The following is a 16,070-nucleotide window of genomic DNA, read 5'->3' as shown; positions in this document are numbered from 1 at the left end:
AATGAATCTATACATCAGGGTGTCAAGCCTAAAAATACAAATTACATAGTCTTAGTCTGTTTGGGCTCCTATAACAAAATATCACAGAACGGAGTGGCTTATAAACAACAGGTATTTGTTTCTCACAGTTCTGGAGGCTGAAAGTTGGGTTCTGGGCCCTTTTACAGGTTCCAGACTTGTCATTGTATTCTCACATGGCATAAAGACCTAGGAAGCTCTGTGAGGTCTCTGTTATAAGGGTGTTAATCCCATTCATAAGGGCTCCATCCACATGACTTAAGCACCTCCCAAAGGTCCTCTCTCCTAATACCATCACATTGAGCATTAAGATTCTGACATATGAATATTTAGGGAAACAAATATTCAGATCATAGCACACAGCTAATAAATGAATTTATTCTAAATTTTACCTTGGAAATTTATCTGTAAAGACATGGAAAAAGTTGAGGAAAAAGAAGTACAGATAGTAAACACTTATAAAAAGTTTCAATACAGATACAAATTCTACACCATTTCATTAACTAGTAAATTGGCTAAAATATTTTAAGTAACTGAAATTCCCAAAGTTGGCAAAGTATAGGAAGTTGATATCTTCACTTGCAAATGCTACATTACAGGGGTGCCCGGGTGGCTTAGTCGGTTAAGTGTCCAACTTCAGCTCAGATCATGATCCCACGGTTCGTGAGTTCAAGCCCCACGCTGGACTCTGTGCTGATAGCTCAGAGCCTGGACCCGCTTCTGATTCTGTTTCCCTCTCTCTCTGCCCCTCCCCCACTCACACTGTCTCACTGTCTCTCTCTTTCTCAAAAATAAATTTAAAAAATTTTAAAAACTGCTACATTACATGACACAACTTTTTCTTTTTGAGAGAGACGTGCAGGGTGCAAGTGAGTGATGGGGGGAGAGAGAATCCCAGGAGAGGCAGAGAGAGAACGATGGGGGGGGGGGGGAGACAGAGACAGAGAGAGAGAAGCCGGGCTCATCTGAAGTGGAGTTCGCATTTACCCGAAGCGGGGCTCAAGCTCACCCAATGTCATACCTGAACTCAAGAATCATGGATCATAACCTGAACCTGAGTCAGATGCTTAGTGACTGAGCCACCAGGCACCCAACACAACTTTTTAAAATGCCTCCAAATATTAAAATGGTTCGTTAATTTATGATACATCTTCTTATGGACAATTTATTCCTTAAAAATAATGACTAGAAGACTATGTCATAACATGAAAAAAATTCTTACATGTTAAGTTTTAAAAAAAAAGTAGTAGGACAAAACTATGCATATATTATGATTAAAACTGTATTAAAAATACATGGGGGAATTTGGAAGATAATATATTAAATGCCAACATTTATTGTGCAAGAAGTGTTTTCCTTTTCTCTATTTTTCCAATATTCTAAAATGGGTAATATTGCTTCTATTAAGTTCCTTTAATAAATTAAAGCTCCTTTTAATTTATTTGGAGCACCTGGGTGGCTCAGTCAGTAAGGTGTCCAACTTTGGCTCAGGTCATGATCTCACAGTTCACAAGATCAAGCCCCATGTCAGGTTGTGTACTGACAGCTCAGACCCTTGAGCCTACTTCAGATTCAGTGTCTCCCACTCTCTCTGACCTTACCTCACACTCATGCACTCTCTTTCTCTCTCTCTCAAATATAAATAAAACATTTTTTAAAATTTTTTCATAAACATTAAAAAAATAAAAATTTATTTGACAGTGGCAAAAGTTGACATTTGGCTACATGTTGTTTTTTTATTCTAAAAGACTCAGTAAAACAGTAACTGGCCTGACTTCTGTCCTTTAGCATAGCATTATAATAATGCTTCCAAGTAATGTACCAGTAAATAAAGCAGCAGTATCATGCATTTTAAAGAATGAAGCTAATTAAGCCAAAAGATGAAAAGTTCTTTGGTTGGCTCTGTGGCTTGATGTTATTAGTTAAATTGGCTAATTATTTCCACATTATAAAACGACCTCAGACATGCTTTAGAGAAAGAAATAGAAAGCAGAATATTTTAATGGAGGATCAGCAACCTTCCAGAAATGTTGTATCAGATCTTCATTCACTACCTCAAAAACTCAGAGAGACTAGTGGCTACTGCTGCATATTCAGTCAGCTCATCCAGCCAAGCAAGCCAGTCAGGAAAAGTGTGATCACCCAAGTCTCTACAAAGGAATATGCAGCTGAGCCTCATACTACTACTGGTTACCAAACAAGAAGGATGCAAACTGAGAATGGAGGGAGAAGAAAATCATTTTTCCAAACCTACACCTGCCTCTTCATAGAACCTCAACAACTCAACCACCAAATGTGATACAGGCTATAGATTTCTTCAACTTGTAAAATGAGAGTTAAGTAAGAAGTTGCCAAAGGAAGAGAGAAATTAATATCTGTTCATTCACTGAATATAAATGAGAGTTGGTTATCTGAAAAGTTAATATAGGAAGCAAAGCTCTAGCAAAACAGTATACTGTAGTGTAAACCAACAAATTATGGAATAGTGGTTAAGACAGTTTCTGGAGCCAGTCTGTCTGGGTTCATATACCCCATTCTACCACTTACTACCTTTGTGACTCTGAACAAATTACATACCCTTTTTGTGTTTAAAATGAAATGTCTGCTATTAGTGTTATCACCACCATCAAGAAAAAGGCACAAAAATGACATACGAAATCACAAAGAGATAAAGTACAAATATTTATAAGTCATAAAAGACTTCACATCAATTAATTTGAAAATTAAGATGAGATGCCTTATACCAGGTGTTCAGTAAGTAGGTACTGGATGAATGACTGAAAAGAAGTAAATAATCTGTGTGTTTGTGTATTTTTTATAAGGTATGTATGTACCTCCAAAATTTACTCTGGGAGAAACAGAAAATTTAAACCCAATGTCATAAAAGAAAATAAGCTGGTTATCAAAAATATTTCCTACAAGGGGCTCCTGGGTGACTCGGTCAGTTAAAGCATCCAACTTCAATTCAGGTCATGATCTCACGGTCTGTGAGAAAGAGCCCGATATGGGTTCTTAGCAAAGAGCCCACTTTGGATCCTCTGTCCCCTTCTCTCTGCCCTTCCCCCAGCCTCCCGCATGCTAAGAATAAACATTACAATATATATATTTCCTTCTTCACCTACCTCCATCTCAAAATACCCAGTTCAAATGATTTTTTTTACAGGTTAGCTTTACCAAATCTTCAAAGAATACATATAAAAAGTTCCAGAACAGAAACAGATAAACTTATCTAATACATTTTATAAAGGAAATATAATCTTGCTACCAGAACAGGACAAAGACAATAGAAACCAATCTCACTGAGAACACAGATAAAATGTTAAATCCAGGATATATAAAAATCTCATGACCAAATTGTGATGGAACTGCAAGGACATCTACCACTACATATCATATTAATAAAGATTTTAAAAACCATAAAATAGGGGCATCTAGGTGGCCAGCTGGTTAAGTGTCTGACTCTTGATTTCAGTTCAGGTCATGTTCGCACAGTTCATAAGATCAAGCCCTGTGTCAGGCTCTGAGGTGACAGCACGGAGCCTGTTTGAGATTTTCTCTCCCTCTCTCCCTGCCTCTCCTCTGCTCACACACACTCTCTAATTATTTTTTTTTAAAAAGTATCATAATCCCAAAAGATGTAGAAAAAATTCTTTAGAAAATACAACACACATTTATAACAAACACTACTGGCAAACTGAGAAGAGAAACTCCTCAACCTGACAAGGAGCAAGTGCCAAAAAACTACAGTAAATATACTTAATGGGAAAATTTTAAGTAATCTCATTAAAGGAAGACAAACCACAGATATATAATATCACCTCTGTTCTTCTAACCAGTACTAGTACTGTTCTATCTGGAGCAATATGACAAGGAAAAGTAGTAAGCCATATAAAAAATGAAAAGTCAAAATTGTCATAATTTATAGATACTTTGAATGCCCATATAGAGAATCCAAGAGAATCTACAAATAAACTACCAAAATTATTAACAGTTCAATTCAGCAATGTTGGAAAAAAAATACCACTCATAAAGGCAACAGAAATTATGACACTAGAGATATATATAACAAAATATATCTAAAACTATGTTATGAGAAGAATTACAGTGTTAACAAAAAATAGGATCTAAACAGGAGTGTCATCAGCAAAATGGCAGAAGAGGAAGTCCCAGGCCCTTGGTCCCTCTTGAAGATACAGCCTTAACAACAATACCATGGGGCGCCTGGGGGGCTCAGTAGGTTAGGTGTCTGACTTCGGCTCAGGTCATGATCTCACAGTTCATGGGTTCGAGCCCCATGTTGGGCTCTGTGCTGAGAGCTCAGAGCCGGGAGCCTGCTTCGGATGCTGTGTCTCCCCCTCTCTCTGCCTCTCTCCCACTTGCACACTCTCTCTCAAAAATAAACAAGTGTTAAAAAAAATTTTTAAAAAAACAATACCAAATTGCCTTTGTGGGAATCCTAGAAACCAATTAAGAGGTTGCAGCACTCCAGGCAAGTGCAAAAAAGGAGCCACTTCAGAGCAGAATCCAGGCTAAAGGAATACCTTCCATTTCAGACATCCTAGCCTCAGAGCAGAAGAAAAGGAGCTAAGACCAAAACACACTGGCTCTTAAAGCTTCTTGTGGGAGGTGGTATATATCACTTCCACTAGCATTTCACTGGCCGAAGCAAGTTACATGGCCCAGCTTTATGTCAATAGGCCAGGAAGTATAATTATCTAATGGGGAGAAAGTATTTTGAACAAATAATAATATCTAGCAAAATGGTCTCCAGAATCAGGCCTACTTTGGCTTTACTAATAACCATGTGCTCTTGGGAAAGCTCCCTGTTTTCCTATAGAATCTTTCTATTGGAGATTATAGTGCCTACCTCCTTGTTGTGGCAATTAAAATTAAGTAACATTTTTAAAAAGATCTAAGTGAGAAGATACATCAATTCACAGACAGAAACACTTAATACTATAAATACTAACTGCTACAAAATTAATTCATATATTCAATATAATAACAATCAAGACCACAACAAGATTTTTCATGGAACTTAAATTATAAAATTCATAGGCAAGAGTAACAGTTTTAAAAAACAAAGACAATTCTGAAAAATAACATTAAGAAGGGGGAATTTGCCTTATCATATAGCAAGATTTACTCTAAACCATTAGGAAATAAGACTATCATACTGACCATACTATCAGTAAAGAGCCCAATGTGGGGGCTCGAATTCACAAACCATGAGATCATGACCCAAACCAAAGCCAAGAGTTGGATGCTTAACCAACTTTGCCACCCAGCCACCCTTGAAACTTTAGCACTATTAAAAGAACTACATTAGCGGCGCCTGGGTGGCTCAGTTGGTTAAGCGTCCGACTTTGGCTCAGGTCATGGTCTCATGGTTCTTGGGTCCAAGCCCCACGTTGGGTTCTGTGCTGGCAGCTCAGAGCCTGGAGCCTGTTTCGGATTTGGTGTCTCCCTCTCTGCTCTTCCCCCGCTCATGATCTGTCTCTCTCTGTCTCAAAAATAAATAAACTATAAAAAATTTTTTTAAATAAATAAAAGAACTATATTAAAGAGTATCATACTTCAGTGCAGAAAAGAATGGTTTCAAATCAATGATTGCAGCTTCCACTTTAAAAAACTAGAAACAGAAGGGCAAATGAGATCCAAAGCAAGCAGAAGAAAGGAAAGAATAAAAGATCAAGTGAAAAATCGATGAAAAAGAATACAACAGAAAGAACCTGATTCTTGCCAGACAAATTAAGGAGAGAGAGGGAGGGAAGAAGGAAGAGAGAGAGAACAAATTACTATAAATTACCAATATCAGGAGTGAAAGAGGTGATATTGCTAGACATTCTACAAAGTTTAGAAAGATAACAAGGGTATATTATTAACAGTTTTATGCCAATAAATTCAACAACAGATGAAATGGGCAAATTCCTTGATAGACACAAACTACTTACATTTACTCAAGGAAAAAAAAAAAAAGATAACCTGCATACTTAATGGTAAAAACCTGATATCCCCCTAAGGTCAGAACAAGGTGAGAAAGTCTTCTCTCTCCACATATATTTGACATCACACTAGAAGATCTAGCCAGTTCAATAAGGTAAGAAAAGAGGGGTGCCTGGATGGTTCAGTTGGTTAAGTATCCGACTTCAGCTCAGGTCATGATCTCACAGTTCATGGGTTCGAGCCCTGCATCAGGCTCTATGCTGACAGCTCGGAGCCTGGAGCCTGTTTCAGATTCTGTAGCTCGCTCTCTCTCTGACCCTCCTCTGCACTCTCTGTCTCTGTCTCTGTCTCTCAGAAATAAATAAAAATACTAAAAAATTAAAAAAAATAAGGTAAGTTCATAGCAGCACTCTCCACAATAGCTAAAACATGGAAGGAGCCTAAGTGACCATCAACGGACGAATAGATCAAGAAGATGTGGTTTATCTAAACCATGGAATACTACATGGCAATGAGAAATAATGAAATCTGGCCATGTGTAGCAACATGGATGGACCTTGAGGGTGTTATGCTGAGCGAAATAAGTCAGGCAGAGAAGGACAAATATCATATGTTTGCACGTATAGGAGGATTAGGAGGAACTTAACTGAGGAAAAAGGGGGAGAAGAAGGGGGGAAATGGTGGGGGAAAGAGAGAGAGGCAAACCATGAGAGACTCTTGAATGCTGACAAAAACTGAGGACTGATGGATGTGGGGGGGAGGGGGGACAGGCATGGAGGAGGGCACTTGTGGGGATGAGCACTGGGTGTTATGTGGAAACTAATTTGACAATAAACTATTTGTAAAAAAAAAAAAAAAAAAAAAAGAAACTCAAAAAAAATAAAAAAAGAAAGAAAGAAAACATAAGATTGGAAAAAAAAAAAATAAGGTAAGAAATAAAAGGCATCCAGACTGGAAAGGAAGAAGTAAAACTCTTTATTTGCAGATGCTATGATCCTCAATGTATAAAATCCTATGGAATCTATAGAAAAGCTACTAGAACTAATAGTTTAGCAAAGTTGAAACAACTTTTAATCTGTTGTATTCCAAATATTAGCAACAAACAACTGCAAATTAAAATCGTCAAAAATATCATTTACAATAGCATCAAAAATATTAAACACTCAGTGTTAAATCTGACCAAAAAAGTACATTTGTACACTGAGAACTACAGAGAAATTAAAGGCGACGTAAGAAATGGATACATACACTGTGTTCCAGTATCAGAAGAATGAATATTGCTGGGGTGCTGGGGTGGCTGAGTTGGTTAAGCCTCTGATTTGGCTTAGGTCATGATCTCTCAGTTCATGAGTTCAAGCCCTTCATTGGGCTCTGTGCTGACAGTGTAAAGCCTGTTTGGGATTCTCTCTCTCTCTCTCTCTCTCTCTCTCTGCTCCTCCCCCACTTGCACACACGTGTGCACACACTCTCTCCCTCTCTCCCATATTGAGCTATCAATGGAATACAATCTCAATCAAAATCCCAGCAGGCTTTTGCAGATATTGACAAGTAGGTTCTAAAACAGACAGAAATGCCAAGGACCTAGAACAAACATGAATGTCATGAACTTGAAAAAAAGAACAAAGTTGGAGGACTTAAAGACCTATTTTAAAGCTACAGTAATCAACACAAAGAGACCAAAGTAACAGAATTCAAAGTCCAGAAGGAGGCCCAAACACATAGAGTCAATCACATTTTCAGCAAAGGTACAAAGGCAATTTAGTGGAAAAGGACAGGCTTTTCAATAAATGATACTGGAACGTATCATCTGCTTATGGGGATACCCATAAGCAAAAAATTAAACTTTAACCCAATTATTGCATCATATGTAAAAAGTTAACTCAACATGGGTCACAGACCAAATTATAAATGTAATAAATGTAAATGTAATTATAAATGTAAAACCCCAAATTATAAAATTTTATGAAAAATACACAGAACAACACCTGGGTGACTTTAGGTTATGTGACGTTTCCTTATATATGACACCAAAAGCATGATCCACAGGGGTGTCTGGATGGCTAAGTCAGTTAAGCAACCGAATCTTGACTTAGGCTCAGGTCTTGATCTCAGTTCATGGATGTCTGTGTCTCTCTCTGTCTCTCTCTCAAACAAAAGCACAATCCATAAAAAACCAAAATGATCAATTTGACTTCATAAAAATTAAGAACTTCTCTGCTAAAGACACTTAAAAGAATGAAAGAACAAGCCAAAGACAGGGAGAAAATGTATTCAAACCATTTATCTGGTTTATCCAGAATACATTTTTTAAAACTCTCAAAATTCAGAAAGAAGAAAAAAAGAATCCAATTAAAATATAGGCAAAAGATGTGAATATATACTTCACCAAAGAAAATACATGTATAGCAAATAAGCATGTTTCAAAACTTATACACTTAAAACATGTAGAGAATAGGAGTTTCCAACTCTAAGGTGTTATCATTTTTAAAAAGCTTCAAGAAATAGATCACAATCTCAGTATCTGTTCATTCTGTGTGATGAGTATATTTTTTATCCTTTGCTATTTCATGTATTTAAGCAAATATTTTATATTTCAAACGTTTTTTAGATGTTTTTAAGCATTTACTGAGTATTCACTATATGGCCAGCAGTGGGCTAAACACTGGGGATATATGAAAAATTAAGACAAAAATCTTACCCTCATGGTCCAGTAAGGAGACAGATGCATTAACAGATCATTTTAATAAGAGTGAAAATCAATCAAGAGCTAAAAGTGGTCTTAAGGAGTCTGGCAACTTTGAAGACAATGGATTTGAGGGGCCAAGACTAAAGATAAGAAGACCAATTAGGGGGGAATTCTAGTTTGGATCAGGTCATGATCTCACAGTTCATGAGTGTGAGCTTTGCATAGGGCTCTGCGCTCTTAGAAGGCAGAACCTGCTTCAAATCCTGTCTCCCTCTCTCTATGCCCCTCTCTCGTGTGTGCGCGCTCTCTCTCCCTCTCTCTCTCTCAAAAATAAATGTTAAAAAATAAATTAATTAATAAGAAGACCAATTAGGAAATTATTATAGGCAAGAATGAGATTCTGAATCAGGACCTTTACAGGGATAGAGGAAAAGGAGCAGATTCAAGAAATATTTAGGAGGTACAATCAGCAAGATTTTGAGCCTGACTGGATATGAATTTAAGGAAAAGAGAAGAAAAGCCCAAATCACTAGGCTGCATAACTACTTAGACAGTAGAAAAGGAAATAAACTTGGAGGAGGGTCAAGCTTTGGGGAGAATATGAGAAATTAAATTTTAGCCATGCTGAATTTGAAGTACCAGTGGAAATTCAGATGACTATGCTTAAAAAGTTTAGATGAGAAGAGAATGGGGGGGGGGGGAAGAATAGATACTAGTATAGAGGAACAGTGGGTATATGTGTGAGAGTACCTAAGTAGGTATTATTTAAGGAATGGGTAAAAGTTAACGAGCCATTTTAATCCTCCTTAGGTCACAGACTGTTAAAATCTGATTATGCACCTTCTCACCAGATATATGCACATAAACAAAACTGCACAAAATTTTAGTTAGATCAGTGACCCTAAGAACCTCTGTTACAGGCTGATCAGAAGGAAGCATAGAGAGAAAGGGGTTAAAGTTATTCAACCAATATTTGTTCAACAACTACTATATGCCAGACATTGTACTAGGTTCTGGAAACACAGGGATGATTAAGGCAGACTATACCCCTCTCCTCATGGAATTCACATTCTAATTGAGAAAGACAATACATACATGTATACATACATACATACCAAAATAACAAACCCCACAAGATTCATAAAGAACATAATAGGTTCAGTGAAAGAAATAAGTAGAGTAGGAAAATAAACTACTTTAAATAGGGTAGTCAGGGAAGGCTTCTCTGAGGTGAGATTTGAGCTGAGAAATAGAAATAGAAGTGAACCAACCAGCCACATGAAAAACTAGAGGAAGAATATTACAGGTAAAGGGAACAAATACAAAGGCTCAGAGATGAGAAAGAGTTTCGTATGTGTCAAGGAACAGAATGAGGCCATTGTGGCTGAAGCACAACTGAGGAAAGAATAGTTTGAGGTAAGCTTTGGAGAGGCAGAGATGAGCCTGATCATTCCCACCAGCAATGTATGAGGGTCCCAATTTCTCTATATCCTTGCCAACACATTATTTTCTGTTGTTGTTTTTTTTAATGTTTATTTTTGAGAGAGAAAGCACAAGTGGGGCAAGAGCAGAGAGTGAGGGAGACACGGAATCTGAAGCAGGCTCCAGGCTCTGAGCTGTCAGCACAGAGCTTGATGTAGGGCTTGAACTCATGAACTGTGAGATCATGACCAGAGCCAATGTTGGACTGTCTGAGCCACCCAGGCACCCCAATGTTTATTTCTGAGAGTGGGAGCAGGGCAGAGAAAGAGGGGGACAAAGGATTTGAAGCAGGTTCTGTGCTGACAGCAGAAAGCCTGACGTGGGGCTCAAATTCATGAACTGTGAGATCATGACCTAAGCCAAAATCGAGAGTCAGACGCTTAACTGACTAAGCCACCCAGGTGCCCCTCTGCTTTTTTCTTTTAATTACTGTCACAAAAGGGAGTATAAAGTGGTATCTCATTATGGTTTTGATTTGCATTCCCCTAATAACTACAATGTTGAGCATCTTTTCATGGGGCTTATTGGCCACTTATATGGGTAAATGTTGTCTTCATCTATTCTAGCTGCCATAACAAAATGCCATAGACTGGGTGACTTAGACAACAGAAATTTACTTCATACAGATCTGAAGGCTGAGAAGTCCAATATCAAGGTGTCAGCAATTCAGCTCCCACTGAGAGCTCTCTTCATGGCTTGCAGACAGCTGTCTTTTTCTGGGTGGGTGCACTTGGAGAGATTTCTCTTTCTTCTTCTTCCTATAAAGCCACTAATTCCATCATAAAGGCCCCACTTTCATGACCTAATCTAACCTTAATTACTTCCCAAAGGCCTCATCTTCAAACACCCTTGCAATGGGGATTAGGGCTTCAACATAGGAATTCTGGGAGGACACAAACATTCAATTCATAAAAAAATGTCTATTCAGATTCTTTGCCCATTTAAAACTTAGGTTGTCTTTTTACTGTTGAGTTGCAAAAATTATTTTTGTTCTTTGGATATTAGACTATTAGATATATAATCTGCAAATAAATTCTCCAATTCTGTAGGTTGTCTTTTCACTCTCTTTTAGTTTTTTTCCCCCAGTTTTATTGAGGTACAATTGATCTATATAATATTGTGTAAGGTTAAGATGTACAACTTGTAAATCTGATACTTCCATGTTGCAAAATGATTACCACCTTGGCCTGAACTAGCTAACACTTCCATCTTGTCACATACTTATTAGTTTTTGTCTTTTAACTTCTTTGATAGTGATCTTTGAAACACAAAAGTTTTTCATATTAAGTTCAATTTATCTATTTTTCCTTTGATTGCTTGTGCTTTAAATGTCATATCTATGAAGACTTACACCTATATTTTCTTCTAAGAATTTTATAGTTTTACCTCTTGGAACTAGGTCTTTGACCCATTTTGAGTTTGACTCTTGCATATAGTGTCATAGGACTTTTTAAAAATGTGCTAAATGGGTAACCAAAAATTATTTACTGAATAACCATACTCAGTAAAGAATATTCAAAATGTCCTCTCTTCCCATAACAGCCAAATTCACTGCCATGGGCAGCTAACACTGTCTGCTATGGAAACAAAAGGGATATGGTAACCCTAAAAGCCAGAGGTGGAACAGTAAGTGCCCAGTTGATTACTCAACGAGGGGTAATAAGAGTTCCAAGGATTTTAAGCCAGTACAAGGCAGGCTAGCTCCTTACTCATAGCTGGAGTATGAGTCAACTCCCAGGATCTCTAATGATAACAGCTATCCTTCTACTCCTCCTCCACCTACCCAAGCTCAAAAGGAAGAGAAACATGTCAAGGTTCGTGTCCTTTCGATCTCCTTTCCCTGTACATCAAATCTGAAACATATTCTCAACAGTGAAGTACAATTAAATACATTTAACAGGAAAACGAGTAAAGAAATAATAAAAAAGCAAAAGTTGACATTCATCTGTTTTTTTTAAGATTTTATTTTTTAAGTACTCTCTAAATCCAACATGGGGCTCAAACTCGCAACTCGAAGATCAAGAGTCACATGCTCCGCTGACTGAGCCAGCCAGGCACCCCAACAAATTCATCTGTTTTGTCTTTATCTTCAGTCAATCTTCTCTTTATAAAATCTTGCCACATGTTATCAAATCTGGCCGTAAGTGACTGTTTAGGACATATCAAAGGTCTGCGGATTAAATGTAGACTCACTGGGTAACTAAGACCAATGAGTCCACAAGCTCTTCCTTTACTTCTAAATTTAAGCTGAGGTAAAGCTCAGTTTCCCCATCTCTGAAAATGAAATGATGATAACATACTCTCTGGAGCATAAATGAGATCATGTCTACAAAATGAGCTCCTGGAGGAAAAAGTGTCAGATGAGTACTGAGCTTTAGAGCTGCTGATCTTGTAAGACCTAAATTATAATAGATTTTTAATCTTTGAATGGGAACCTCAGATTTAAAAATACATATTAAGTCAGACATCCAAGAGTTCACCATTGTGAATTTCTCACTCAATGATGAGCAATCCTGGACCCATTAATCTCTCTAACGTACAAATAGCATGACTCCTCACTTCCTTTCAGAACAAATTAACAAAGACAAAATTAAACGAAACTTTTTTGTAAAGTCTCCCTGATGGCAAAAGGGTGGAGTACAGAGAAGAGGCATAATCATATAACCATACACCAACAGCACAGCTGTCTTCCCCTCTTTCAAGGGCTGGTATTCTTTTTTTTTTTTTTAATGTTTATTTTTGAGAGAAAGAGCACACACACATAAGCAAGCATAAGCAGGGGAGGGGCACAGAGAGAGAGAGACACAGAACTCAAAGCAGGCTCCAGGCTCCACACTGTCAGCACAGAGCCCAACTTGGGGCTCAAGCCCACAAACTGTGAGATCATGACCTGAGCCAAAGTTGTATGTTTAACCTACTGAGCCACCCAGGTGCCCCTGGGGGCTGGTATTCTTCTCTAGTCTTTTGAAGGGGGAGGCGAAGGCTGTAAATTTTCTGACTTGGGAAAAGCTTGAACATGACTGGCCAAATTATTTTACTAAAGAGTTAAATTGTCAATAAACATGGGAATGAGAAGGAAATGATTAAAAAGGTAAAAAAATAAATCAAAATAACATGAATGAAAGAAATAAGAAACAACAAATAGGGACCTATAAATATGGCCTTTTCATATTCCCCCATCTTATCATTCTCTTCTACACTTTCTTTTTTTTCTTTTCTTCACTAGGGTCAAGGACAGTAGCTTCTAGATCTGGGCAAGGACAAATTAAAACATCACATTTCACCAAACAGATATTTATGATAGAAGTAGTCCTACATAAATGGATAAGTATATACATAAATGGATTTCTATATAAGTGAATATGCATATTATGCATATATGCATATAACCACATATGCAGAATAGTGTATACATTAATACAAAATAATGAGAATTTTTAACACATAAGAATTTATCTTTTTTTAAAAAAATGTTTATATTGAGAGGAAGAGAGAGATCACACACATGCATGAGCAGGAGAAGGACAGACAGAGAGTGGGGGGGAGAGAGAGAGAGACAGAGAGAGAGAGAATCCCAAGCTGGCTCCATGTTGTCACTGCGAAATCCGATTCAGGGCTCAAACTTACAAACCATGAGATCATGACCTGAGCTGAAATTATTAGTCAAATGGTTAACCAACTGAGCCATCCAGACATCCCAAAATTTATGTCTTAATGGTCATCATCCCTCAAAGTACAGAAGTTGTTCTAATTGACAGAAGACCTCACATCTAGTCGGAGGTGTCTTTTCCCTAATAAGCAATTGAGAAGAACATAAAGATATGTTTAAATTAATATATAATTGAATAAAAGGAAAATTAACCAAAAATGCAATTAGATTAGATAATAGAAAAAAGAGGATGCAAAAAGAAAAAGCCAAAATTTTTAAGCCTGGAAAACTATGAATGTTAGTATCATTGAAAGAAAAGGAGATATTACAGAGCAATTTAGTTTCAAGAAAATGAAACCCATTTTAGATGTGTTGCACATCTATTTCAAAAGAAACCTTCAAATGGAATAGACTAATTGACAATCAAATCTGGAAACATGTCTGTGATAGGGGAAAAAAGTCTCATCAGCCTAGAAATGATATTAAAACTTTTAAAGTAGAGGGGCATCTGGGTAGCTCAGTCGGTTAAGCATCCGACTTCAGCTCAGGTCATGATATGCTTCGTGGGTTTGAGCCCCGCGTTGGACTCTGTGCTGACAGCTAGCTCAGAGCCTGGAGCCTGCTTCTGATTTTGTCTCTCTTTGTCTCTCTCTCTCTGAAATAAATAAAATAGTAAAAAATTTTTAAATAAGTAAAACTTTAAAAGTAGAAAAGCTACCTGAAGTAAATATAGAATAATAATACAGAATAATGAAGGGAAGTCATACTGGTGGCTGACCTATAAGGAATACCCTGTAGGTTACCAAAGAACCACGATGAATATCCATACCTCCATTACAGTACTTATCACATTACATTTTCAGAGCTGCCTTTCCCAATGACTTCCTGTGGCAAGGCAGATGTTCAGTTAAAGGTTTTCTGTAGAAAAATAGGAATGGTTAGGAACCAGAGAAGAAAGTGAACAAAAAGGAGAATATAAACCATTAGAGAGAGAATAGAATAATTATCTTGGTCACTATTTATTAATCCAGCATAAACAAAATATCCAGAAATTAGAGCCTGTTTGTATATGTATTGATCTGAAGTATTCCAGATTCGGAGAAAAAGTACCTTGATACAATCCTGACAGAACAGACTGAAGAGTAAAGAAAATTGAAGCTGGATGGCTCTACAACAGTACAGTTCCCCTAAAGCCAGGTCAGATCTTATTCTAGTCACTGAGAGTCACCAACCAAGCACTGAAGAGAACAACACAGTTGAAAGTAAGTTCAGAGGCTTACTATTAATTTTGTATAGATAAGTAAATTTTAGCATCTGGAAATCTGATGGTTAATGAATCAGCTACCAAAGACTGCCTAATGAAGCTAATTAAACAGTGTAAAGATTTGTGAATGGATCAATTTAAAGCAGTTTGTTAATAATCTTATAGGAATGCTATATAAATAACAATAGTAATAAAGGCCTAATTAATGGTGCATAAACCAGGGAGCTAAGGGATTTAAATCTTACACATGGACAATTTCCTTTGTGAGCTTCAATGAGTCATTTTTGTTACTAATTAGTACAACAAGTAGCATTATTGAGTGGAGGGTATCATAAGCCTGGAGAGAAGACAAGCTAAAGTTAACTACTAAATGTAATTGACTATGAGCATATGACTCAATTTTTATTATGTACTTGATATGCCGTACTTCCTCTTTGTACTAAAAGTTAGCCACTTCCATTTTATCACATGGATATAAAAACAAATTAAATAAATATGCATAAAATTGCTGTGAGCTTTTAAAATAATTAAATCTAAGTTAACAAGACACTGTCTAAAGTTTGTATTAGCATATTAAACACGTGGTTATTCCATAAACTAAATTCAACTCAATACCTTCTATCAACAGTGGTAATAAAACCATTCCCTTGTACCTGCACAGTTTTTCACTTTTTTCAAAGCACTTTCACAAATATTAAATGAAGAAATAGTATTATACACGATCTAACCACTCATTAAAAAGGCATGCTAAGATAGGAGCACATGTACCCCAATGTTCATAGCAGCACTCTCCACAATAGCTAAAACATGGAAAGAGCCTAAGTGTCCATCATCTGACGAATGGATCAAAAAGATGTGGTTTATCTATACCATGGAATACTACATGGCAACGAGAAATAATGAAATCTGGCCATTTGTCACAACATGGATGGACCTTGAGGGTGTTATGCTGAGCGAAATAAGTCAGGCAGAGAAGGACAAATATCATATGTTTGCACGTATAGGAGGATTAGGAGGAACTTGAC

This window comes from Hyaena hyaena, unplaced genomic scaffold, assembly GCF_003009895.1.
Source record: "Hyaena hyaena isolate Hyena2069 unplaced genomic scaffold, ASM300989v1 scaffold_248, whole genome shotgun sequence".
Taxonomy (NCBI): Eukaryota; Metazoa; Chordata; class Mammalia; order Carnivora; family Hyaenidae; genus Hyaena; species Hyaena hyaena.
Note: the sequence above shows the minus strand (reverse complement) of the source record.